Source organism: Cuculus canorus, chromosome 18, assembly GCF_017976375.1.
Source record: "Cuculus canorus isolate bCucCan1 chromosome 18, bCucCan1.pri, whole genome shotgun sequence".
Taxonomy (NCBI): domain Eukaryota; kingdom Metazoa; phylum Chordata; class Aves; order Cuculiformes; family Cuculidae; genus Cuculus; species Cuculus canorus.
The window spans coordinates 6033962-6060886 of NC_071418.1; the positions used below are offsets into that span (position 1 = coordinate 6033962).

The window sequence follows — 26925 nt, forward strand, 5'->3', positions numbered from 1 at the left end:
CCCACACCCTTCCCCTTTTTAATGGCCTGGCGTTCTGTTTGCTTGCCTCTCTAAACAAGCCAGGACTATACGACTGACCGACACGAAAGGTAACAAGCCTTTGAAGTAAATATTAGTTATGAACTCCAAAAGGTCCGCATCCGAGCGCTGAGCTTCCCCTCTCCATCCGCGGAGCCGGGTCTGCAGCCGTGGGGCCAGAGGACAGGCAGCACTGGTGCCCATCGGCAGCTCCACCCGGGCTGCGATTAACAGAGGAGCAGCTCCCAGGTGAGGAATTGCTTCCCAAAAGGATGCCATGGTGGGAGTGTTGGCTGTGGCATCACCGGTGTGCACTGAGGCTGGCACATCTGGGTGATCCAAAGCTTCTGCCTTCCCTGTGGGAAGTCAACCTCCTCGTACCTCGGCTCTCCTATACGGCTGTGATTCACACACAGAGCTGAAAAGAGAGTTTGGCCCATGGGGGGGCCAGACACAAAGAGTACCGTACGTGGCAGCACCACATCAGCCAGCATCACTTCTTGTGGCAGGGATAACCACCTGAGGGGTCTCCCTATAGCCACGGTCTGTATTTTCAGCAGGAGAGGTACGCTACGGCTCCCCGGTGAGCTGAGACAGCTAGCCTGAAAATCCAGGTTTGACTCATGGGTGGTAACCCTATAATTTGCCCAAGGACTGTTCCTACGCACCGCTGATGTCTGGGGCACAGCCGTGGCTTCACAACCCCTCTCAGATCCAAGAGGAGAAACTACCAGGGAGAGTCCAGAGGAGCCCAGAGCACCCAGTAACACCAGCCTTACTCCCACACTGGTTTAATTGCTAAGGGTCAGCTGGACACAAAGGAGCAATGACATCACGTACAGCACTGCCACGGCATGGTAACAACAATCAAATCTCTTCCCACACCCCCAGGATCCAGAGAAAAGGAAGAGCAGAATCACCCTCTGCTTTGGACCTACCTTGAAATGAGCAGTGGCAAAGGGCAGACTATCACCTCCATCCCACCACACTCAGGGTGTCCATGCACACCATCACGGCTTTGCTGGCATGCAAGAACCAGCCTCTGGCTGCTCACTTGCACCTCCAGGGTCATCTTAATGAGCACGTATGAGCTTGACATTGGCTTTCATTAGCATCTTCCAAAATCCATCATCGAGTGGAGTTTCACGTATTTCTGGGCTTTGCTGTTCTCTCATAGTTCTGCTCAAAGGGCATAACATGGTTCTTAAATTCTCCAAGGTGTTTCTGATTCAAGTAATGGATTTCAAAGGAAAGGACCCAAAATTCTATGGTTCTAACCAAGTTTCTGCAAGGGAGAGACTCACTGTGTGGAGAAAAGAAGTCAGAGCTATATTGAGATCCTACAGTGAGTTTGACATCAAGCCCCTGTGGCAGCACACCAAACCCAGTTATACTGAATCCATGCTCATGAGGCTACTGTGCTTTTTAGACGAAAAGACACCTTTTGTACATAATGGGTCTAAATCTTGTAAAAAATTAATAAACAGCTATTTCCATTACATAAATATCCTCTTTTATTCTCATTTCCATATGGCACCTTCTGGTGTTTCGCATCAAGTCTACAGGGTGAAAGGGAACACATAGCCCAGCAATGTGAAACAACATGATTTAAGGGGAATTAATTATCACTTCAGTCGCTTTTGGAGGAGGAGGCACGCGAGGGGCGGCTCGCCTGGCCGTGCAGTCGGGCAGTGATGGTTAAGGGTCGCAGAAAGGGAAGGAGAAAAGGACAGGGGAGAATTTTTCTGCAAAGCAAAAGCATTAAACACTTGGCCTGGCTTCATTAGGGCAGAGAAGTTTGCCAAAGCACTGGTTTCCTGTACAATCAAACGCATCCCCTCAGCAGCCCCGCGATAGGGCCGTGATGTAAGTGTGGCTGAGCCAAGGCAAACGGAAAAGAACACTGAGCACTCACAGAGGCAATGGGTTTTATTAAGAAGTTTAATTGTTTCTGAGGGTGGTATTTTCCCCCTTCTTGATGTTCCCCTCACTGCAGTTTGGCGTCCCCCACTCCCCAGCCCCACGTGGGCTGCTCCGCACGGGATGTGCCAGGGCTGAGGGTGCTCAGCTGCCCACAGCAGAAGGACCCTCCCAAGACCACTCAACACCCCTGGCACAAGATGAGACTCTGGCAGACAGTTTTAAACCCCAAGGCACCAGGACTGCCAACTCAGCTTCCACCCCACAGCTCCTCTGAAGGCTTTCACCCCTCCAGCTCCCACCACAAGTATCGGCACTTCGTGTACGCCACATGCTGCATGCTGAGTGCAGCCATCCTCACAGAGAGCCCAAGACTCCAAAGGGCATCAAAAAGTTGAGCAGAAGGGTGAATAAAGAAAAAATCCACTAACGGTTCCTTGGAACTGGGTTAGCACTTCGTCCTTTGCAGAGAACGGCATCAAGCAATGGTTTGATCCAAGACCACTTCACCATTCATCACCAGCGCTTGCCGGTCTAGAGAATAATTTCCAAAGCCCAGTGGAGAGCAGCTAATTAAGTCCTTTCGGCTCTGTGTGGGAGTCAGGAGTGAGGTCAGTGGCAGGAGGAAAACTCCCCTCGCTGGACTGGGGATGTAGAGCCCAGCAAACATACGGGCAATGGCTAGTGGAGAAGCTGCTTTCAGCGGTGGGTGTTGGGTGAAGCAGCTTGTCATAGCCCCCAATCTTCCAACGCTCCCCAGTAAACTTGGGGTGAACTGCTGATCCCTGTTGTCCCTCTCTCCACGCTCGAAGCTGAAGCATCCATCCTTGAGAGGGTGCTCCTGGTCATTTTGGCCATGATCAGTGCTACAGCACCTTGGCTGTATCCTCTCAGGTCCCCACACCCCGAGCCTTCACGACGGACCCTGCGAAGGAAGAACACGGTGTTAATGGAAGGTGCAGGCTGGTGGGCAGTTGGTTGCGATGAAGCAAATAATTAATCCTCTTTGTCGCCATATTAAAGGTTTGGAGCAATGTGTAACAGAGGGGACGCGTCAGCAGCTCCAACACCTTCCCTAAAAGCATCTTCAGCACCAGTGCCTTCGAGCTCACCCTACACTGAGCAGTGCTGCAAGCCGCATGCTTTGGAGGCTGGAATCCTTCCCAAGCCCTGGGACTGGTGGGGACCCATTGTGGCTGCATAGCCCATGCCCAGGAAGGCTGGGAGGAGCCCTCCATCCACAGCAACTCTCAGTGGTGCTGCCACTCGGACAGTGAGAGCAGAGGATGTGCTGATAACATCCATGGGAAAACCAGTGTTACTCAGCCACGTTGCTCCAGAGAGCTGAAAAGCAGCAGCAGCAGCCCTGAGGCTCAGCTCGCATGGGATCAGGAGAAAGATCGGGGTGCAGGGTAACGTGAGGGTGGATAAGAGACATAGCCGGGGGCTGATGGAAAAAAATCAAATGGCCATTTCCGTGCAGCAGACAAAACAACGGCATCTGGGAACACAGAGGAAGGGAGAGTAGTTCGTCTTGCTTGTGTGCATGTGGGCTGCGTTACACGGTCCAAGGGATGTGCAAGTCATTGATTAAACATCCCAGCACTGAACTGGGATGTGGGGCAGCTGCTGTGCTAGCAGAGAGGACTTCAAGGAGAGGAGTATTCCCCATCACAGCTACAGACAGCTCGGGTACCTCTGTTTCACCTCTACCCCCTCTGCCTACTGGGGAGGTTGCAGCCACCCATTCCTGTGCCCTCAGCTGCTGTCCTGGGCTGCCCTACAGGAGCCATCAGAATTGGGCACCTTTTCCCAAGCTGCCGCAGGATTTTGGAAGGCGACAGGGAGAGGAAACTACAGTCAGACAGCAGAGTGAGAATGGATGTCATTTATCCCTCTCTGTTCATGGGCTCCCCCCCTAGAAGCCCTCAAATGAGCTGCAATGTACTGGAGGATCCAAACTCCACCATTAAGCGTGGCACAGCCAGCTCCCATTTGGCTCAGACAAGCTCTTGGCCCGTTTGGGGAGATCAATCATCTGCTTTCCTCTTTGATTCTCACCCTGTTCATTCCATAAGACCATTAAGCAGCTTTTCTCCCAAGCATACCCTGCCTGACTCTCCATCCTGCTCCAGTATTAACTAGGGGCACACAGAAAGAAAGGTAGAGGTTTATATTCATTTATCACACAACACTTATCATTTGTTTGCTTTGGACTTCACAGGGAATATGCAAGCACGATTGGCACCTCCTGGCCAAGATATCACACCCTCAGCACTGCAGCGTGGAGGTAAAAAACAGCTCCTGTGCCCCTTTCCCCAGGGGAAAGCCTGACAATCAGTTTTGGGCTTTGGGGGTAAAAAAGAGCAGCAGCATCTCCAAGTTTGCAAAATGCTGTGCGCAAGTGTCCCTGGCTCTTGTAAATGTGTTAAAAAATAAAACCCTTTAAAAGCTTCCAGATGTTCTGTTTGTGTTATGGTGTTACCCAGCTCCATCCTCCAGAGGCCAATCCACAGCCTCAATGAAATCACAGCAGCCAAGGGGGACGGCAGGGGGGGAATAGAGGAGGTCCGAACCCTTTTCCTCCTCTTTCCCCCAACTACGCCTCTTAACTCCCACGCTGCTGGTGAACGTGCCAAGAGTGGTTGCAAATCCTCCCTCCCAACTCTGAACATCTTCCTGCCTCATGAGCATCACTGGGGTTTGCAAGGCACTATCCCCAAATGCCCAGGCTGCACAGTAGGAACTGGGACAGAGCAGGGAGCTAACAAACACATCGCTGGTGGCACCCAAAGGCACCCAGTGCCCACCAGTACATGCTGAGCAAGAAGGTCTGGAGGATCCAAGCTCACCACTCATGCATCCAACTTCACATCTAACCGAGCAGGGCCTGAAGGTCTCCCAAAAACTACCTGCTGCTGGCATAAAGATATGACAGGACAAAAGCCGTGTTGACAAGCCCCGGACGTAGCCACTCACGTGTACGTGTGTGTGCGGAAAGCCCGGCTCAGGGCTCTTTGCACAGGGCGTTGCAGGTCTAGCGCACTGCTTTTGAAGTTCCCTTGAGGGAGCTGCATGGTTGGTAGCAATCAAAGCTCCATAAAGGAGCGATATCGCAGCTATGTGTGCAGGCTCTGATGTGTTATCTCCCCTCCCCAGCGCAGAGGAGGGCAGTCATTTCTGCGGCTCATTTGAAAACGTGTTAGCATCCCAAGATCAAAGGCGCTTCCTGATGCGCTCCACTCAGTGAAGCCTTTCGGCCAGCACGATCCTTCCTTGGGCCAGGAGGCAGCTAGAGCACCACGGAGCACGCTGCTGGGGTAGGAACCACCACGCAGCTGTGCTTGCTGCAGCCACAAGGATGGAAGCATCGCGTACAGGGATGATGTGTCCAGCCTAGGTGGCTGCTGCAGGATGTCATCCTGCTCAAGTTAGGGATGGTAGCATGTCCTTACTCCATGGATCAGGTACGGGGATGGCAGCACATCCTTACTGCATGGATAAGGTACAGGGATGGCAGCACATCCTTATGTCACGGATTAGTACAGGGACATTGTTTGTTGTCACCCTTCTTGCTGGGAAACAAAGTCCAGGCAGGTTCAATGCCACGCAGCTGCCTCAGTTTAACCACATGAGACCACTTCATTTTGTCCTTCGATGAAGCTCTATCCTCCCCAGACCTTAGTGACCTGAAAAGACCCCACTCAGGACAACTCTCCCTTCTTTCCCACCACCTGCACAACCCCTAGCACTAAACCTACACAGAGAGTAATATCCCAGGTGCAATTTATTTTTTCCCTGGGTTGGATGCCTCCCACAATCCTCATGCTCCCCAGACAGGCGTCATCTGCTTCCCCACACCCTGGACCACTCCAGCTCCAGGAGGATGAGCACAGCCAGGCCACACACCGCGAGCCCCAAGGCCACTGGTGCCTAACACTCCTCCTGGACACCAGCCCCCACGTTGTTGTTCTCCTCTCTGCAAGCTCACCACAACGCCCCAGGAGAGCAGGAGGGATACAGCAGGCGCTGGAACAAGGGCACAAGCTGCCTCCACACTCAGCAGCATCCTGGGAAGAAGAGTGCATCCGTCCAGAGCAAACAGAAGAGGAAGCGCTGAGTTTGCAGCAGGAACGATGATCGTCTGTGCATTTCGAGATGGGGATCTGCCTTCTGTCCCATCCCTCCAAACATGTGCTTGCAAGGAGCGGAGGAATAAAAGCGGCACTTTTGGCTATGGAGGATGAGAGCATCAAGTCTACAGACAGCTTGAGCACAAACTGTGTGGGCAGCAAAGCCAAACAGGAAAGGAAGCCAATAGGCAGGGAAACGATTCTGGCAGCGCTCACGTTATGGCTCGCTCAGCGCTCATACCTCCCTGCTGCTCCCTCTCCCGGGTGTCCCTCCTTCAGACCCCTCGCCTTGCTCAGACATGCCCCAATTCCACTTTAACTGTCGAAACGCTTCCCATGCGAAGGACTGGCTTTAGAAAAATGCAGCTAGGGAGCTAGAGCTTGTTTGCAGGAACCGGTCCCAGCACAGCCACGTTAGCACTTCACTGCCTTGTCCCTGAACTCAGGCAGAGCTCAGCCTGGCCCCAAACTCCAGCAAAGGGAAAGGGAAGCCCTGACGTGTCCAGGTCTGCAGAGGGAAACGGGGACCTGGACACATTAAAGGACCTGTAAAGTGATGGGGCTTCAGACCTGCACACCCCAGTTGGCCATTCCCATTCCAGACCTGCAACACATGGAGGTGGGGGAGGATGGAGCTGAGGGGCAGCAGGATGGACACGCAAAGCTGTGTTGCACCGTTCGCATCTCAGCCAGTGATTTGACACCAACTTTAAAGCAACTTACAGTTTGGAGATGCAGGCTTATTCACATGCCCCAACATGCTTAATGACCAAAGTGCTCTTCAGTGAACCCAGTGATGGATTGTAAAATAAAGTCAATGAGGCAAGTGGATTAAGGAAAAAAAAAAAAACCCAAAAGATCTGAAGGAGATGAAGTGGACCCGTTGAGTCACAGCCTGCGCCTGCCAACGTGCCGTGTCCTCCCAAGCAGCCTCCCACACAGGGGACAGCCAGACCTCCAGCAAAGAGACTCCTGCCACGGCTCTCCCTTTGCAAGCAGTCCCCCAGGCAGGCTGGAGCAGGGTGTGACCCAGGTCCTGCCAAGGGACACCACTCACTGCTTGTTCACACAAGTCCCATCTCATATAGAGCTCTTCACATCTCCTTCCTTCTTTACTCCTACCTGTTGGCTCTGCCAAGCCAGCCCTGCTCCAAAACAGGCAGCACCTACACGATGGCCATCTCACATCCACAGGCCAATATTTAATTTAAAAAAAAAAAAAAAACAGGCTTGACCTCACTGTTAACCAACCCATGCACAGGCTGTGCTTGAAACACAGTGGGGCTCTGCAGGGGAGACTGGGTCCAGCACGCGTACCGTGAGCACATACCCCATCTGGGTCCCTCCAGCTCCACCACCATGCAGATGTGACAACCCAAGAGGTGACCCGAGGTGGAAACCCAGGACTCCTGGGAAAAAAAAATGCTTGCCACGTTGCCCACTCCATCACCCACACCGCGAGGCATGCCACATCCCAGCATGGTGCGTGGTGAGATATCCAGCACCACCCCTGCATCTGAAATTGCTGCCTCCAGCTACCTGCTCCTACACAGAGGCAGGGTGGCCCCTGGGCTTTGCGAGGGGCTCAGGCTGGCCCTGGAGACCCCATGACTCCTGATAGCATCTCCCAGCTCCTTCTGGTTGAAGCGGCACACTCCAATCATAGACCATCACCACGCACCCCTGCCATGGGACAGGTGGCTGCAGGTGTGGAGGTGACCCACAAGCCCCTTCCTCCCACAAGGAGCCAAGTTGTCCACATCTCAGCACAGGCACCGAACCCCAGCCCAGGATCCCACGGAAGACCCTCAGGCAGTGGAAAAAAGGAACCCAGCAGTGACCAGCCCATGCGACCCCACCCCATGAGGTCTCCACCCTACAAATGAACACAAGAGATGTACAACATCTGGAGCTGTATGAAAACCACATTCAGAACGGATCATTCCCATATGAAAGCTGAGTGTTTCAGAGGAAAAAGCAGCAGGGCTGGAGTGGGGAGCCCAGCCTCAAGCTCCCCAGCAAGTGGCTTCTCCCCATATCCCCATCCAGACGTGTCTCCAGAGAAATGTCTCACTCAATCTGGCTTTAAACTGTCTACAAAGGAGCTCCCAGGCTTGGTGCAACTCTTCAACACTGCTGCAATGCAAATGAGCCTTCTCCTTAAACCACCAGACTGTTGCAAGAGCCAACCTAATTCCTGGCGTTTCAGTCCAAAGAGATTATCTTCGTTTACTAACCTAAGCATGCGATACGAAAAGCCTTGCCAAAATCCCAGGCAGCCTCAGAAGCGATGTCATTAAAACTCCTTGAGCTAGAGGAAGCGAAGCAAGTGTTTTGTTCCCATGCCGCCCTTTCTGGTAACGTGTTAATAAATAACCGTGGCCCAGACAGGTGCTGTCAGCTTCGCGGCAGAGCTGCCGTGAGTCACCGACCTGCCGCAGTGCAAAGCACCGTGACTCATGGAGAGACGGTATCTTGAACCAAACGCAGGTCCATGCAATCGTCAAGGCCCGAGGGGTGAGCAGGGATGCTCAATGCTGGGCCATTGAGGGGTCAGATTGTTTGAGACCTCTTTCTCAGTCACAGAATCATAGAATCATAGAATAGTTTGGGTTGGAAGGGACCTTAAAGATCATCTAGTTCTAACCTTCTCCAGCTTTCCTGTAGCCCCTTCAGGTGCTGGAAGGTCGCTATAAGATCTCCTCTGAGCCTTCTTTTCTCCAGGCTGAACAAGCCCAACTCTCTAAGCCTGTCCTTGTACGGAAGGTGCTCCAGCCCTCCGATCATCCTTGTAGCCTCCCCTGGAGCCGTTCCAACAGCTCCATCTCCTTCTTACGTTCAGGATTACAGAACTGGACACAGTATTCCAGATGAGGTCTCACAAGAGAGGAATAGAGGGGCAGAATCACTTCGCTCGACCTGCAATCCTGGCTATTTAACTCAAAGAGAGCAAAGGACATTTGTTAAGAGCTCGCTCACAAGGTTGAGACGCAGAGGCAGATTTTGCAGAAAGGCCCCCGTGCCTGCTCCCAGCGTGGCAGCAGCCTCCTGCTCTCCTATCAGAGAAATGAAACGGAATGGCTGTGATTGTCAACGCACTCCAGCTGCATCCCAGCTGGTGAGGGTCCAGGAGGGATGCTGCTGTTTGCCAGCCGGGGATGGAGGTGCCCCACGTGTGAGCGCTGGCAGCAGCTCAGCCCCACGGCGATGCACCCAGCACAGCATCTTCTCAACCTGTTCCCAGCAGCAGGTGCAGGTTTCCTCCTCAAATACCAGCCCCAATCAAATCTAAACACAGGCACTCATCCTAGAGTAAGTGAGGCTAAAAATAAACCTGCTAACCCCCCCAACAGAAATACTTTCTCCTTGCTCACATACTCCAACCTGTTCTGCCTCCTTCTCTGGCTCTTTCGAGCAATTTTTGCCCCTCCTTCCCCTTCTCTTTCTTTAAAGCGATGTGTCACATCGAGGCTGACAGGCAAGCGAAAGAATGAAGAAAGTCCCATTCTCCTTCATTTTTGCAACAAGGTGATAAACAGAGAATGATGTGAAGGCTTGGACAAGACAGACAACTAGGAGAGGCTGCAGGCAGGTTTCGGGCAGGCTCTGGCACATGATGACAGTTCTGGTTCCTTTATTAAAAGCATCCCCAAAGTGATAACCCTCTGATCGATGGGCCTAAGCAGTGAAACAACGTTCCCTGAGCATGAACTTTGGTCACCTCCCAGCATTTTTGCTTCCCTGGCTGGGGCTCCAGCAGTCCCCCACCCCAGGCAGACGGGAGCCAAGCAGCTCCCTGCAGTTTCTGCCATCAGCAAGAGCCCCTGATGATGTATCTGATCCCTGGGCTCTTCCAAAAGGCCTGGAGGACTTTTCTCCCTGCTTTCCTCAGCAACAGGGAAAGCAAACCCTGGGGAAATAGAAACACCCAAACTACGAGGCCACATCCTGAGCGTCCACAGGACAACCTCCAACACAGGCACGAGGGCTTCCTTCAGCTCTGAACAGCCCCACATACCCTGCTCTGCCTCCCCACCAGCTAAATCCTCCTTCATTAGGACTAAAATAATTCAGCCTTAACCCACAAATGCCTTAGGATCTCGCTTAATTCCATAGCAAGCTCTTCCCCATTGCAGTCTGCAGGTGTAATCTACCTCTTCAGCTGCCTCCCTGCATCCTCACCCGATGTGCACACCTTGGTACCCGTTGGGCAAGGCTGTGGTTGGCTTTGCATGCAGGGTCAGGCAAATCTGCCAGGAATCACAGACTGGCTGAGCCTGGGGAGAGGGGACTGAGTGTTCTCACCTTCCCACAACAGCAGAGCTGCTTTCCAGACTTCTCAAACAGCTCCTTCCCATCTTCCAAGCTCAAGCTTCTCATCCCCTGGGCTGTCACACCAGAAGAGCCACAGATGCCAGCACAGCATCACATGAAGGCACAAAGCAGCTTTTACTCTCCATCAGCACAATATTTCCACATACCTTGGGGTGTCTAATCCCAGAGTGGGAGAACAGGGCACACTCAGACCCTGCATTCAAGTTTCTCTTGAGCACCCTGGGGTCTCCTTGGAGCAAGATCTCCACTCGCCATGTGCTCCAGCAGAGGTAAAGGAGAACAGAAGAGCTCCTTGACATGCCCAGAAGGGCAGGACAGCACTGCAAAAGCACCATAGGATTACACTCCATTCCTAAGGCAGCTGCTGAGCTATCCCTGTGTCCTGCCTAAGCCTTTTTTGGGGGGCTCTGGATCCTGTAATCATACAAGACAGACCTGAACCCCCACGGCTCTCAAGTCAGGGGTTGCACAAACTGCCCGGTGACAACACAGCACTGCCAACATCCCCCTGGACTGCTCTCTGGCACCTCCTGCATCCAAGCAGAGGCAAGCAGGGACGGATCCCAAGGATAAAAGGGATTACAGGGGGGTACCATCCTTATTCTCACACACCTGCCTCTGCTCCCACCCTTATGCAGAGATGCACTGGCTCACAGGAGGGGAGAAGCACTGCAATATCTCCTTGTTTGGCTGCAGTGAGATGATGGGTTCAGCTATGCAACCCACAAGGTCCCATCCTATGGATAAGCTCTGCTCCACCTCAACCTAGACAAAGGTTGCAAAAGCCTCCCCACCGGAATCCCACCTTTGCTGGAGGTAGGATCCCTGCTGCTATCAACCCCTGCCCTCTGACATCCACCCTACCAGCGAGGGAGGAAAAACCATCCAGATGCACAATTATTTTGCAGCTTTGAGCTGATTTCTGTCCCTGGGGATTACCAATTTAAGCAGTGTTTTTTCCTGTTCTGACCCTAAGCTGATTAATTCGCTGTGCCCCCCTTCTCCCCTCTATTCCCCCCCCTTCCCTTTGCACAAAAAAAAAATGAGGATATGAAATACCAGCAAAGCGTGCCAAAACAGAGCCAGGCGGAGGGACGCAGCCGCCGAGCACAAGCCAAGCAAAGGGAGGATGCTCCCTCAGCCCACGGCAGGCCAGATCCTGCCTCCCCCACAGAGCCATCAGCTCTCACACTGGTTGTGTGGTCAGGTTCAAACCACAGCTTTATAATCTTTATCTTCTTAGTGCAAAGGAACCGATAACCCCCAGGGAGGGGAGAAACCACCCTGCCCGCAGATCCCAGCTGGTCAGGGTGAGGCTCATTGGCACCAGCTTTCTCTCCCAGTGCAATGGAAACAACTGGCTTGTACCAGAGACGCTGGTGGGGACTCATATAAGAGCAGTGAAACTTGCCCTGGCACGATCCAGCTGCCGCTCTCCGAGCGCAGGAGCCTCCTCTTCCAAGTGTTGTCACTCACAGCAGCACATAGCCCAGCACTCCAGCGACACGCTGGGGTTTGCTGCTCCTAAAGAGAGGAACTGGGGAGGCTCGAAGACCTGGGGGGGATGCAAAACTGCACCTCTTGGGGAGCCTCTGGGGTGCTTGGCTTCAGGACACGGCTTTGCTGAGGTGACATGAGCTCACGGACAGGCTCCAACGGGACAAGGCATATCCCATCACCTGCCATCACCACAACTGCAAAGGACATCCTTGCGCACTTGGCTCTAGCAGTCATGGAAAAGCAATTCTCTTTGCAAGGTCTCTGTGCAAGAGCCAGGAAGATAGCTCCAGTCATCTCTCTTCCCAAAATCCTGGTCCGGCTTTCACTCCGGGAGCTGATCCATCACATCCAGCTCACTGAGCCAGATTAACCCTTTGGCATCTCAGAGCAGCTCTGGAGCTGCAGACACACTTCCACACCCCTCAAATCTAGAGCACTTCCCATGGGAGCCACCAAACACTGACCCATCCACCACTCCTTTCCCTGCAGTACCACATCCACAGCATCTCCACCTCCATCAAGTCCCAACACCCCTGCGCTATGGATGGAGATCTGTAATAGAAAATAATCCCTACTTAACTGCCTAAAATCAAAGAGCAAACCCACAGCAGAAGCCAGGTATGCCACAACATCTCTTGCACGCAGACACAGGCACAGTCGGCTCTGCAATAGAGCAGGAAAGCCCGAAACACACCCATCCCTATAAAAAGATAATTATACAATCCGTGGCAGTAAATTAGCACAGCAAAACGCCGTTTAATTCTCACAATGGACCTCAACACCAGATCAAGAGGTAAAACTATCTCTCACCCACAGTGAGACGGGCTCCCGGGTCAGGATTAGGGCTTACTGCTGAGGCAGAGTGGGAAGCTTCAGCAATGGCCCTCACTCGAAATTTGGCTTTTAGAGAGGAGTGAAGCTGGACTGTTTGTTCCTTCTGGGTGCTTGAAACTGGAGAGCAACAACAAAAAGCCTTTATGTGCATAAATCAAGACAGAAGTCTGAACCACAGCCACACTGCTCCTTTGTTTTCAAATGGTAAAGCATAAAAATTGGGGATTTTTTTTAAAAAATTACTACATTTTAATAACTTCCCTTTAAACGGAACAAAAAAAGATGCAAAAAACCAACCAAGTTACACAGTTGGTCTGGTCCAACCCAAGGACATTTACCCAAAAACACAAAACAATCCCTTTCAAACCAACACACAACTCAAAACCCATCCCCACTGGCAGAGTCCCAAATCATCCTTGATGTGGAACGGAGCCTTGCCACCACCCAGGCCCTGTCTGGCCTCTCCCCATCACCTGCTGCACTCAGACTATAACCCGAGGGCAAAAAGAGATACAGAAAGGAATCCCTGCACGGCTTGAAGGGGAAAAGTGCAAGAAAAAGGTTTTTGGTTTAATTCTGATTTGTTGACAGTGAGGGATGCTGTGGGGGAAAAGCAAGTTTTAAGAAAAATGATTTGTAATGGACTTTCAAATGAAATAATAATGGTTTTACTGCACCCTCAATAACACAAATCTATTGCTGATTGTTCTGCAAGCAAGAATTAACCATGCGTGGTCACATTTACGACTATTTGGCCTTGGCACAACCCAGAGATAACAGATCACGTTTTATTTCCCCTGGGTAGTCCAGTGCGGTCCCAGTCATTCCCTGGCCCCCAGCGGAGAGACAAGGCAGGGGTTTGCACCGCTCTACCAGGCAGGAGGGCTCCAAAATTCAGTCCTGAGATGGGGAAGGTTCAAGGTGAGGGTTTGGTGACCTCTGGGAGTCCCTCGGGACTGCTCCCAGCAGGACGGAAAGCAAACAGTACCCACTGGCCAGGCCAGCCGTTGGGTTGACCTCAAAGAGGGCACGCAGACACGTACTTTCAGCCGAGAATTTCCTAGAATTAGTCAGGAGGTTGTCACAACTGTTACTGGTTGAGAAATTCCAATTGGTTGAAACCTCAACTTGATGCAGGAATATAAAAATGTAGGGCAGCAAAAAAAAGCATCCAAGTGAAAAGCTCCTTGTTCCTCAGTGCGATGCCTCCTCCAAGCAGCCCTGCGGTGCCGTACCCAGCCAAAAAGCTTGGGAAGGGCTTGATGCAATGTGCACCTGGAAAATGTCTCAAACCTCAGGGTTTATAGAGGGCAAAGGAGCTGTTTCTGCGGTGCCTGCGGACAGAGGGCATCGGCAGTGCCGCTGCGGCAAAGCTCCTGCTGCCAGGGCTTGTTCAGCCTGCCCCAGCTTGTCCTCAGCCACAGGGCAGACACTGGGTTTGTACAATTCCTACGTCTTTCCCACTTATTCCAGGTATTCTACTACCGTTTAAAGCACCGACTAGCAGTAAACGCCTGCTCCCATCATCGAGACAAAATCAGCCTGGTGTTTCCGACGTGCCCTGGGGCAAAGCAAGGAGGGGAAAATCCAAAAGGCAGCAATTTCCCAGCATGACTTCAAGTGCAACCGCAGTGGTGCTACCACCCATCGAAATGCATCCAGATGTCTGATCCCAAAAACCTACTAGGTGGTGTGTAATGGCAGTGTCTTCCATGTTTCCAAAAGTATCCCAGAGCCAAACAGGATTTGCCTAGGATGCACCTGAGTATTTGCCCCTCAAACCCTGACACAAACAGCAGCGATGCCACACTGACCTCTAGGAGAAACCCTTTAGGCTTAACGCAACCCACCCCACAAGCACTGTCCTCCCCTCATCCATGTCCAACCTAAGATCCACATAGAGACAGATTTTCAGCACAAAAATCCACCTTCCAAACAAATGGATGATTGCCCCAGCAATTGTGGGGCACCCCCAGCCCTCTCCCCTCTCGAGCTGGGGAATTGCTGATCCCTTTTCAACACTTCCACGTGGCGCAGCTGTAATTTACAGAGCTAATTTTAAACCCACGCAGCCATGACTGCGTTCAGCGCCCACCGCACAGCACCCTCACTGGCCGCTGAGCCCAGCTCTCTGCAGCACGCCACGCCAGCTGCCTCCTGCGATTTGATTTTAAAACCTCTCTTCCAACCTCCTGGTTTCATTTTTCAGGTGCCTTGATTTATTGATTGGCATATTCCCTTTTAGAGGCTCATCCCCCTAGAGCTGGCGTGTTTTCTGCAGGAAGGCTGCTTGCACGGCAGCTCTAGAGGGTCCTGTCACAGGCAGCCCAAGTTAGAGCCTCTCCTGCTGCTAGCAATGAGCCTTAGTCCCCAGCATTATCACCTTGATCTAAGGAGAAAGAAAGCTGAGTGCAGCTGCATCCCCTCTGGATGCTGCACCCTCCAGCATCATGAGGAGATGACGGTCCAGCCCCCTGATAGGCACCTTTCAGTTCCCAGCACTCAGTTCCCAGCACTCAGACAACAAAAGCAAGTCTACAGCAAAGAAAACTTCCAAGAAAGTTCTTTTCATGTGATAACGAAAGGATCTCAGGCACAAAATATGATTTTTTTTTTCAAAGCTACACCCACCTCTATGCCGTTTCAAAATCCATTCTTTTTCCTCAGAGACAAAATACTGCCTGTGGTCCAAGAAACATCATCCTGCAGCAAACGTGTGGTCTTCACCTCATGCTCACAAGCATCACAATAGCAAACCCCACAGCATCACACATCAGGGTAATGGGACCTGAATATTTGAGGCAGCTGAGTAGAACCAATGTGCACGGGAAGTTTGCAAGGGATGCTTTGGATTTATATACGTATTTAAATTTCTTTGAATTCATTTCATTTTGGGATACAAACGTGCATTTCTGTATATAACATAGAAAATCAACAGGGTTAAGCTTTCAGGGGTGATTCTCTCCCCAGCACATAACCATCCTCTTTTAAACCCCATGACAATGCCCCAGCACAGAGCTTGCCTTCTGCCAGGCACAACCCCCAACAACTGAGTTTGATTTCATACTTTAAGGCATAAAAGCACAAATCTGCGAAGCGGAGGACAATCTCCACCCTACACCACCCTCTGTGCCGCAGGAGTGTGGACATGAGCAAGCATCTCCCCAGTCTCCCAGTGCAGGATTCTGGTGAACCCCTCGCACCCGTAAGGTTCCCCTTTTCTTCCTGGGTGCAGTTTTATGGTTGAAGCTCTGAAGCCGGGGTTTGGGAGGGGAACCCAAGAGCAGAGCAGCCTCATCTCAACCCCATTTTTAGGGCAGGTGAGGAGAGAAACCTGGCCAGGAGACGAGAGAAGCCCAGCACGTCAGGGCACAAGTCACTGCCCAGCCTTCCTCCCACCATCCTCCTCTTCCTCCAGCTCCCACTGTTGCCTTGGGTATGATCCAAGGCACGGTGCCCATAAGGAGAATTCCCAGCAGATGAGATCTACATCTCATTTAATTAAATTTTTCCTTTTAGATCAAATAAGAGGACTCTGCCCAGCCAAGGGCTGGAGGAATAGAGCCGGCCAGCTGCCAAGCCCCAGGGCCACTGGGTTTTCCCTCTCAGGCTGGAGGCAGAAGCTGGAGGAGAAGTTGACCCAGCATCTAGGAGGATGCTCAGAGGAGCTGGAGATCTTTGGATATGTGGCCAGTGGAAACACATCCTTTACTGACGGTGATGCACACATAACCCAGCTAACAAGTTCCGTGCGCTGGGCTGCTCAGGACTCAATGAAATGAGTCATGTCAGCGATAGCCCCTGTGATTTTCCAGCTTTTCACCAATTATATGGTCTCTTCTGCAGATTGTCCCCAATTCCAGACATGGATGAGCCAGTCACAGATCCCCACACCATTAAGAGGAGCCATAACCACTCTGCACCATGTGGGACCTCAAACAACAAGAGTAAGGGGGGAAAACTGGAATTCTACCCCTACCTGCACCCTCTTGCCAGCCCCTGTGGCAAGGAGGAGACCCACCAGGTCCAGCTTCCAGCCACACAAGGCTCCTTAAAGCATCTCATCGAGGGTGGTGATGCTAAAACCTGCTCTTGCACTCTATGGAGGATCGGGTGCATCCCCCAGCTCCTGCCTGCCCACTGGCACAGCTCCACCAGTTCAGGCTGGGTAAAACTGCTCAAAGTCATGTTTTTCATCGGTGTGGCAAGCAGGGTTGGCCTCTCAACAACTAAGGCTTTTTTAAATAACATATATATATCAGTCTAGCTACGCTGCTGGCTGAGCCCCAGATGACTGCAACTGGGGCCAATCCCCAGGATAAACACAGCCTACCTGGGTTTATAAGTGCCAGAAGCATGTAGGCACCATGCACGATCTCTTATATAAACAGCCCTGCAAAAACAGCCCTGAGCACTGTAGGAACACTTGTAGTACGCACTGTACATGAGATGAAGTGTTTGGGAACATTATTGCAATGGATACCTGGGGGAGATGCTTTCCCTTCCTCCTGCCTGCCCCACGATTCAGCCTTAAAGCACTAGGCTCAATCAGAGGAGGAGGATGGTGTGCTACAGCTCGAGATGCTCTCAGCCACCTGGGGATCCAGGGCATGAAGCCAGAGAAGCTCCCACACCACTTAACCCTGCCGAAGCAAGATGGATGGTGCAAGTGGTGCTGGGCAGCCAGCACAGCAAGGGGCTTAGATGCTCTGGAGCAGGCAGAGAGGGAATCAGCCCCCTGGATGAGCACAAAAAGAGCTGCAGAAAAAGCCACGAGATGCCTGAGAATGACACAAAACCCAGGACTGAGGTCTCACACACACTAGCCATGTGACAAGGTGCAGTTGCTCTGCATTTGCAGGATGAGTGCCTCTGGCTTCAGTATCTCTGGTCCCCACAGTAACGCTTCATCTTGCAGAAAGAGCAAGGAAAGATCCCTGCCGCAAAAAAACTTCACAAGCAGGTGCAACGATTCAGGCTGTGCCAACCTTTTCAAAGCTATTTCAAAGACTTGGGCTTCCCCACCCTTTCTCCCTCTACCTGCACTTTGCCCTCTAACCCTTTATTTTCAAGAAAGCCGGCAGCTTTCAGAGGGTTAAAAAGGTGTGCGCACCCACAGGGCTGGATTCCCCTCCCTCCTCGCCCCTCTCTTCCCAGCATGGACTTGGAGACCGGAGGCTCTCCAGATTTAATCTCCAAGACAAACATACCGTAGCTGGAGCCTGCTCCGTTTGCACTTGGACCACAGATATTAAACAGCAGCTCCAGGCTCACGGCACTGCCCACCTCACCCTATAGCAGCCCTGTATCCCCCCTCACCTCTTTCACACACACAGCACCAAGAAATGGTCACCAGCTTTGCAAGGAAGCTCTGACAGAGGGTTTGTAGCAGCTGGGAGTGAAGAAATACCCACCACAAGAGCCACGGAGTCCATGAGTGGGTCTTTATGGAGCAGCTGGAGCTTGTGCAGGGTCCCTTCTGCTCAGCCTGAGTCACTGGCACAGCTGTAGAGGTGCAGGAATAAGGGGAAGAGCAGCATCAAATCATCATGTGGGACCACCAGTATGGTGCTGATCCAACAAAGTCCACACTTCTGCGATTTGTAGAAACAAGGCCCTCAGAAGCTGTTTTGTCTCAGTGGAGCCACTGTTTCATTCCCTTTTCTCCCAAGATCCAGGCGTAGCAGCCAGAAATATCAGCTCCCACCAGCAAACATCAGGAGGAGGAGGTATGGAAGCTGCTAAAAGGCACTCGATACAAGGCAGGAGTTTGTACACTGTTCAAAGTAGGAATTATTGTGACAAAGGTAAAAATCTCATGTCAGCCCAGAACACGCTGAGCATCGCATCGCACAGAGCTGCAGTTAACACCTGGATGGTCCTGTTTGGAGGAGGAGGAGGAAGGAAAGAGTCTCCAGGCTATTTGGCAACAGGAGCTTTCCAGTAAACGCTTATCTCACATCTAATGTTTCAGTCGGAAGTTGGGAGATTTGGTTCATTTTCCACAGGGAATGGGAGAGGCGAGTCTGCCAGCAGAGAGCGGAGACTCAGCCCCAGCGCTGCACTACAGAACCGGACAGAAAAGGCAACACAAAAGCCACCTTCTATCCTTAAAACCTACAGACAAAAGCAGGATGGCATGAAGTCAGTCTGGTTCCCGCTGTGCATGAGCTTGGTGGACATTTAACTTATTTCACCACTGAGAAATGCTATTTTCATGTGACATTGTGGGACTTCAAGGAGAGAATAACTCGCCCAACCAAGCTTACAGCCTCCACCACAGCCCGGAAAATAGGTGCTCGTATTAGCTTCGTACAAGTCCGGAGCTGGCACGGGAAAGTGCAGTAAAGGATCCGATGGCAGTTGGGATCCCAACCACTGTGTGCCACTGCCCCAAATTCAGCTATAAAATTGCTTTCTGAAGATGATGCATGGATTAATTACACACACATACACACTGATGTTTTCATGAAAAAGGCTATTATACAAAAATTGTGGGAGCAATAAAAATATAAATAGTCCTCAAGGCACCACAAAATGATGCCATTTTAAGTGCATTTATTTTTTTCCTTGAAATCTGCGGGGTGGTATTTAAAGATGAAGGGAGGAGGAGGAATACGTGCTGTTCTGCCCAAACACCAAACACCCCACAGAGCTCTGGTGGTCTCCCAAAAGCAGCCAGGGGCTCCAGGTCCCTGCTTTAATGACCTCTCCACACCTTTTATGTGCCACCCCACTGAAATACATCAAGCCTTTCACCCCAGCTGCTGCCTGCACCGGTGGCTGCCAGCACCCAAGAAACGCCCAGCCCGGCTCCCCCACCCCAAAAGAGTTTCTCAATATTTGCCTTTGCGATATCAAAAGGTGGCCACAGCCCGATTCCCAAGGCGCTCAGCAACTCGCTGGTGGTCCCTAAATAAGCAGCCAGATGATCTCACACCAAACATCCTCAGGTCCTTGTGGGCAGCCTTTGTGCAGACCACAGAAACCTTCAAACAAGCCCTCGGAACAGGGGAGGCACAGTTCCCTCCAGCCACCGTCCCTCCCCAGCTGGGTCCACCCAGGGGGACATTTCTCAAAGTAAACTCAGTGTTCTTGGGGTTTACCCAAAATATGAGCCAGGCAGGACAGACAGACGCTGGAAAGGCAAGCAAAAGGTAAAGAAGGAAAAACCCACATGCCCTGATGCTCCATCCAAGTCACGGGTCCGGTGAGTTCCCTGTGGTTTGGTGCAGGGGAAGAGGATTTTTCCTGGATGGTACAACTCCCTGCTTACATCCCCTTCTCAAGCCCAAGGAGGTGGACAAAGACAACAGTGTCCCTTCACTCTCACCTCTCCAGGAAAGGGGAGACGAGCCAAATGCTTCTGACACCTCACAGCAGGCAGGGCACCCTGGGGACGGTGGGGGGGTCATCTGTTCAAGGAGCTGTTGCTTCATGGACCAAGACGGTCCTGTGTGTTTTCTCATCCTCTTTGGGACTGAGCTGCCTATATCTACAGGCTCCAGGAAGCATGGACTTGGGGAAACGAAAGCAACTGTGTCTCCAGCAGTCACAGTGATAATAAGCAACTGCTACTGATGTGCAGAGATGTCCTTGCATCAGGTCAGTGAGGAGGCTACCACTAGCTGGGATAAAGAAGAGAGCATGGAAACTGCTGTACAGCCCAGAAATGGCAGAAGCCCTCAGGTTTTTGCTGTGTTCCACTTAATTACTGCTGGAAAAGTCATCAACACACCCTGCAAGTCGTTTGCCTCTGTTTATCCTGGCACGTGGGTCATCCTGGTCTGCAGCAGCTGAGGCCACCGCACTGTACTGCAGCCTCCGCTCACACGAGCGGCACACGGAAAACAGAAACCCTACTGCAACGTCCATCTCCATGTCAGGGACAGCATGGTGAAGAGTCTGCTCTTGCCTCCACCCCACGAGTAGAAAGCACATCTTGGGTTGCAGTTTCACCCTCCACACCTTCAGCTCAGGACACCACGTGAGCAAGAGTGGGCTGAGGATCCCCGAGCTGTCACTTGGTGGTGGTCTTTCAGAAATAACTGAATACCACTTCAGCAGCTGTCATGCTTTAAGAGGTGGTACAACAAAAATCCTTCTCTCTGACCCATGGGTTTGTTTCCTTCCAAAACATTCAATCCAGCTTTTTTTTTTTTTTTTAATCTCTTTGCACTTTCTTCTGCTGTAACCAAACTCTCCAGTTTTTCACTTGGGCAAGGAATAAAACTCCAGCTCCTCTCACTGCTTTACAAAGCAGCAGCATCACTGTCTGCATCACACAGATGGGGAAACGGAGGCACAGGGAGGCAGTCAACTCCACAGCACCTGCTCTAGACCTCGAAAGGCTGCCCAGGGTTGCAGGAACATCAGCTCACTCCTCCACAGCCACACTCATCACCTGGGAAATGCTGCCAGCGGGATGGACTTGTTTTAGCTCAACTCCCACAGGCAGGCCAGGAGAGCTCTCTTAAATCAAAGAGCTTCGCCTCACCCCATGCAAGATAGCAACAATATTAACCTAATAATTAGATGCTGCAGTGCTTCCCTGCTTCTTCATCAGCGCTCGCGCAAGAGCGGTGCCGGCTCCGCGCACGCCCTGGGTGCCCTCTGCGCTCCCCCTCTGCCACTGCACTTTCTGTCCAACCGGTTCTGCTCTTTATTTTTGTTTCAGGGAGGATTATCACCCCAGCGATCTCCAGCTGACAGCGGCAGAAAACCCACCTGCCACCCAGAGTAAGCGCAAGGCAAGGAGCAGGAATGAGGCGGTTGTCCCAGCTCCCACGTGGGACCAACCAGGGTACAAAATCACCTCTTGCAAACAGAGGGCATTTACCAGCTGCAGTTTGAGCTAGAGGCCTTTTTAAAGCCAAGATAACAAGAGAGCAAGCTGCATTTTCATTTGATGGTCCAGGAAGGAAGAGTTTCTGCACTGGACTGAAAGGACAGCTGTGTGGTTTTTAAACATCTGGTTTGCAACACCCAGGAGCCTGTTTTGGCTGTCAGCCTCATAGTCAGACCACAGGGGATCTTAAAGGCGCTGCAGCTGCTGGGAAGAGCCTGGCCGGGCTCCTGGCATCCCACGGCACCCCAGGGCGCTCAATTATTCAGCATGGCAAATGTGCACAAGGAACCCAAGGTGCCACCACAGTTAGTTCCTACTCCTGAGAGCCCGGCTGGCTGTTCTTGCCTCCGTTTATACGCAGAAGAGTGATAAGGCAGGTACCACAGTTCCCCTGCAGCAGCTCTAGGTTGAGTAAAGCAGGCAGACAAAGCCCCATCCCTGCCCAGGGAGCCTGGGGAGCATCCAGGGACTCAGCTCAGGAGCCTGCAGGCAGCAGGGTGCCATGGAGCAGCCGATGCAACAAGAACTGCTAATACATCCAAGCTGTGTCAGCAAGTCAAAGCTTTCTCCCCATCACTGCTGGAGCAGAGCCTCCCATGCACTCAGCTGGTGATGTGCAGCACAATTTGCCACCCTTCAGACATTGGAACATGCCATCATCACTTGAAATTTAGGAGAAACTCCAGCCCATGAGGCAGAACGATATCCAAAAGCCAAATCACTCTGGGAGCCCACATCGTCCCATGTCCCTCAGGCTTACGGATTTTGGTCTTGCTCCTTCCTGGCCTGGGGACAGAGCGGAGACAGATCTGCAGATCCAGGCACTTTCCCTCCTTACCTCAGGGAACACACATGAATTTTAAAATTTCATGCCAAGTATCAATTATGCAGATGTTTAATTCTTGGCAGAGACTTCCAATGTGTTCCCGGAGGTAATAAGGAAAACTCCCGAGCTTGGGCTTTGGCTGAACACATTTTTGAAGCCCTGTACCCATACTCTGAGCTTGCAGAGTGGTCCATGCCAGCAACATCATGCACAGGAGCAACACCTAGGAGTAAAGCAGAGCAAGTTCTTGCTGCCTATGGGATTCCCATCTTACCACTCTTTGCTTTCCAAAGGTATACTCCTGCTAATTAATTTGGTTCCAGCCCCACATAAGCAGGGATGATACAGAGCCAGAGCATCACCTCCAGGGACCCAGCTGCCTTGCTGAAATCAGTCACACGCCTCGACAGCACAGACAACTTGAGCAGAAATCATCGGAAATACGCATAGGCAGGCGGGCAGGCGCTTGCAGAAACCCCCCTCCCCAGTGCAAGGCAGGCCCAGCCTCGGATCACAATGCTCCACAGTGATTTCGGGACCATAGGAAATGGAAGAGGAGAGGTGCTCTGATGTAAGCCAACCTGCTTGGTTGGTCAACTTAGTTTGCATGAGTGCAGCTTGTTTGCAAGAAAAATCAGTTTGAAAACCAAGTGGAGAAGCCACATATGAATAAGAGAGTAGAGCTGAGATGGGGAGGGGAATGAGCCTGGTACAATGCCTGCAAGTGGTGCTGGGTGCCCTGGCCGGGGGCTGAGCTGCAGGACCAGCTGCAGCCCAGGGCTCAGGATGCATCCTGCACCTTACTGCAATGTTCTCCCAGACCCAGCATGCCCTGAGCACCTCAGCGCAGCCCTGCAAAGCCATCGGAAGGGCAGAAAACGATCCTCTTCTCGTTATGTCAAGTTCTTGGCAAGCTCCCCCCAACGATGCATCCTGTTCACCGCTTCGTATCCGGCTTGGGAATTCCAGGAACATCTGCATGCCTCCCTCGCCCAACCGCACATCTGCGTGTCCGTACCTGCAGCGCAGGCCACGATCCCGTCCCGCCGGTGCGACGCTCACCCCGCGGTGCTCACCCACGCCTGCAGCAGGCACCCCACACCAGCCCCACCACAGCCCTTCCTGCTCACCGAGGGTGGAAAAAGCAGCAAACCCTTTCCGAGCATCATACTGACTACCCAAGGAGCCAAAATGCTTTGTCTCCAGCCAATTCCCTCGAGTAAATAAATAAACTGGTGAAGCCAAAACCATCACTCCTCATAAAACACAATGCAACATCTGGAGAGGCAGGAGAGGAGCCCCCATGCAGTGGGATACTTACACCACACACGACCACAGTGTCTTTCCACCATGTGAATGGATCTTGTTCTCTCCTGAAGCATAACTAGCAAAAATATGAGCATGACTCCCAATCACTAGGAGGGAAGAGGCAGAGAGGATGCACTGGAGATGTAGTGCACTCCTGCAGGATGCTCATAGCGCTCACACAAATCAGATCAGTCCGTAAACGCCACCAGTCCTGACCTGAGCATCTCATAGGATGGCAGATAGAGCAGGAGGGCTCTGCAACCCACCCGCCTGCACACCAAGAGAAACCTGGGAATTACTCTCCCCTGCTCAGTGGGAAGCGACCGCTCCTGCCCTGCTATCCTGCTCCTCCTGCTAGGTGGGAAAAAGCTTCCTGTGGCAGCACTGATGGAAAAGGGGAATGAGATGAAGGGGAAGGAACAGCTTTCCCCTCCTCAACTTGCTCTCCCCTTGCCCAAAGCAGACAGACCCGGCAGGGCTGTGTTTTCCTAGCGCCTGCCTGAGTTTTATGGAGGAGCGGAGCTTACCTGGCATCTACAGGCAGCATAATAAACCCTTTTAGCAGTGGGCTGGGTGTGTGGGACTGCAGGGGAGGCAGATCCCAAACCCACACACCCAAGTGATTTCCATGCAATCAAGCGGCACCGTGGCTGCTGTGCTGCAGACACTGCCAGGACCACAGGGCAGCGGCTGCCCCGCGGTGGGGTTTGGCATCCCATCCTGGACCTGTTCAAACCTCAGGGTTGGACTCTCCCAGTCTTTCCCCAACTCACCCCACTGTCAGACCCACATAGCTGCACACTGTGTCCAGCTGGGGGAACAAGAAGGTTTGATCCCACAGCCGTAAGCTGTGCTCCTTCGTTTTCCCCGTGGGCACCCCAAAGCCATTCCTCTCCATGGAGGTTCTCCATCCTACATGTACTCAGGGAAAACTTCATCCCAAACACTCTGCCAGTCTGACATCTGTTCCTGGTGTCCTGTCCCATGTCCAGTATTAAATCTCTCCAGTACCTTTCTCCTTCCTTCATTGATGCATCTCCCCCAGCTTGCCTGCTGACTCCACAACCCCGTGTCAATGGAATTCCCACCAAGCTCCTGCTCCAATCATGCTTTGTCTCTGCTTTTGGCAGGAATAGCCCAAACTGCAGTGACTCCTCTCTTTCCCCCCACACCCTCCCAAAGGGTTTGTACTCCAAGGCCACATCCACTTTGTTGACACTGAACAGCACATCCATCCCTTCCTCTCCAGAATTAGAGGGCAATTAGAAGCCAAAGGGTGCTCCCTTTGGAGGTACCTAAGGAAGAAAAATGTCCGTTTGAGATTTTTCAGACTGCAAGAGTAGCCTCATCTCTTCTGAAAGCCAAAACATGAATTTATTGTCCCCTCCCTAAGTGCAAAGCAGCCGTAAGACCTGTACCTTCCCCACGGCTCATTGCTGCTGGCACAGCACGTCAGGGCTGGGAGCAGCCCACTGCAGCCCTGGCAAGCGAAGGGTGTGAGCCCCGTGACCTGGAGCTGGTGCGAACAGGGCTAAAAACTGCTGCTGCAAAAAAAAACCATATTGGAAAAAAAAAAGCAGTAACTACCCAAATTCTGTGGAGGAAAAGCTGTGAGCCTCAGTATTTGCTCTGCTCACACCCCATTACCAGCATCTGTGGGTACACAGGGAGTTACCATCCCTGTGCCGCAACGATGCCCCTCTGCAGACACACTTCCACACCTCTAAGGCCCAAAAGGTCTGACACCACGTTTTCTATTCTCTTTACACAGCAGCTGAGCGCGGTTTCATGCGAGCAGCAGTGTGTTTATTTTAGTGCTGTAGCAGAGTTCAGTTTTAATAGGACGAACTGTTTTTGGTGGCTCCAACTTGAAATTTTCTTTAATAGAAAAGAAAGAGTGGAAAAAAAAAATGAGGCAAGAAGGGGAAGAAAAAAGTTTGCGTGGAAGTTAAGAAATCCCATAAACTTTGCTGAGTCCTGTAGAACATCTCCATGCTCCCACCAGAGCAGCCAGGGCTGCAAAGGGAGACCCCATTATGATCAGGGACAGCCAGATCCTGCAAATACCCCTATTCCCAAGCTCTTCTCCAGACTGCAAAGGTTGGAGCAGTCGCATCTTTGCCCCTTGAACTTACGTAGACAGGCGTGGGTGCCTCTGCCTAACCGCTATGGAGAGGAGCAGGCTGAAGGGAGATGGGTTCATGAGCAAAACACTGCTGGAAAGAGGAAGGAAACAACCTGGCTGGGGAGAGGACACAGTGGCAGCAGCTCAAGCTGCAGCAGCAACAGAACAGACTGCAAGGATGGTGCCAACAGCCTCCTTGGAAGTAGAAGCTGGATGAACCTATCACAGCGGCCACAAATCCAGCAACCACACCGTGGCCCACATTGGCCGTCTCCCAGCTTTTTCCCAGACCTGTTTTTACAGTTTTACGCTTCTTTTCTTCCATCAGCCATTAGCAGGGATGAACCACGCTCTGCAGAGGAGCATTGGAGCTGCCTGCAGGCTCTCCAGCCACATCCCATCGACCCGGATCAGGATCAGGGACAGGCACAGAAAGCTGGGTTTGGTTCGCAGGCAGGAAAGGAAGGCTCAGCACGAGGCATGCCTGCCATAAGGAAAGAGGCTTCACATTTCAGAGCTCATTTGGCTGCCGCAGGTAAATGAAGAGGAACAGGGAGATAAGAGGGAGGTGAGGGGAGACGCAGCCCTGCACCCTTGTTCCACCCCTGCAGCTCAGGGGGAGGCGACGCACGCTCATGAGCTTCAGGAGTGAGATGAAGAGAGAAAGACAAAAGGGCTACTTTGTGGAGAGGCTAAATTAATTCAGTTTCAAGCAAAAGGAAATTCGTTCCTTCTGCCAGAAAGAAAATAAAATGGAGCAAGCGGTGCAAAGGACGGCCCCGCACCCCGATGGCAAATTGGTTCTTCATGCTGATGCAGCCAGTGATGACCCTGTGCATCACGCCAAAGGTACCCGTGTGACCGTGGAGCAGCGGGGCAGGGCACGGCACGTCCAATTAGGATGCCAGGACACAGGCAATGAAAGGCAAGAGAAACTGCTTAATTGAGAAACTGCAGCCAGGCCATGCTTGCCCAAGATTATCCAGAGGAATGCAAGTCTCCTTTACAGTGGGTTCATTCGCTTGAAACAAAAATGAATAAAGCGGACTCCAGGCGGCAGAGGAAAAGAAAAATAAAG

The 26925-nt window shown here is 52.1% G+C and overlaps 1 long non-coding RNA gene across 1 annotated transcript in view; it reads right to left on the reverse strand.

Annotated features, from left to right (window-relative positions):
- Nucleotides 1–1086: 1086 nt before the first annotated feature.
- LOC128854010 (uncharacterized) overlaps nt 1087–26925 on the reverse strand; it is a 61438-nt gene continuing 35599 nt past the window's right edge. The window contains exon 3 of the long non-coding RNA XR_008452898.1: nt 1087–2863. This is a non-coding gene — a long non-coding RNA (uncharacterized LOC128854010). The remainder of the gene's footprint in view (nt 2864–26925) is intronic.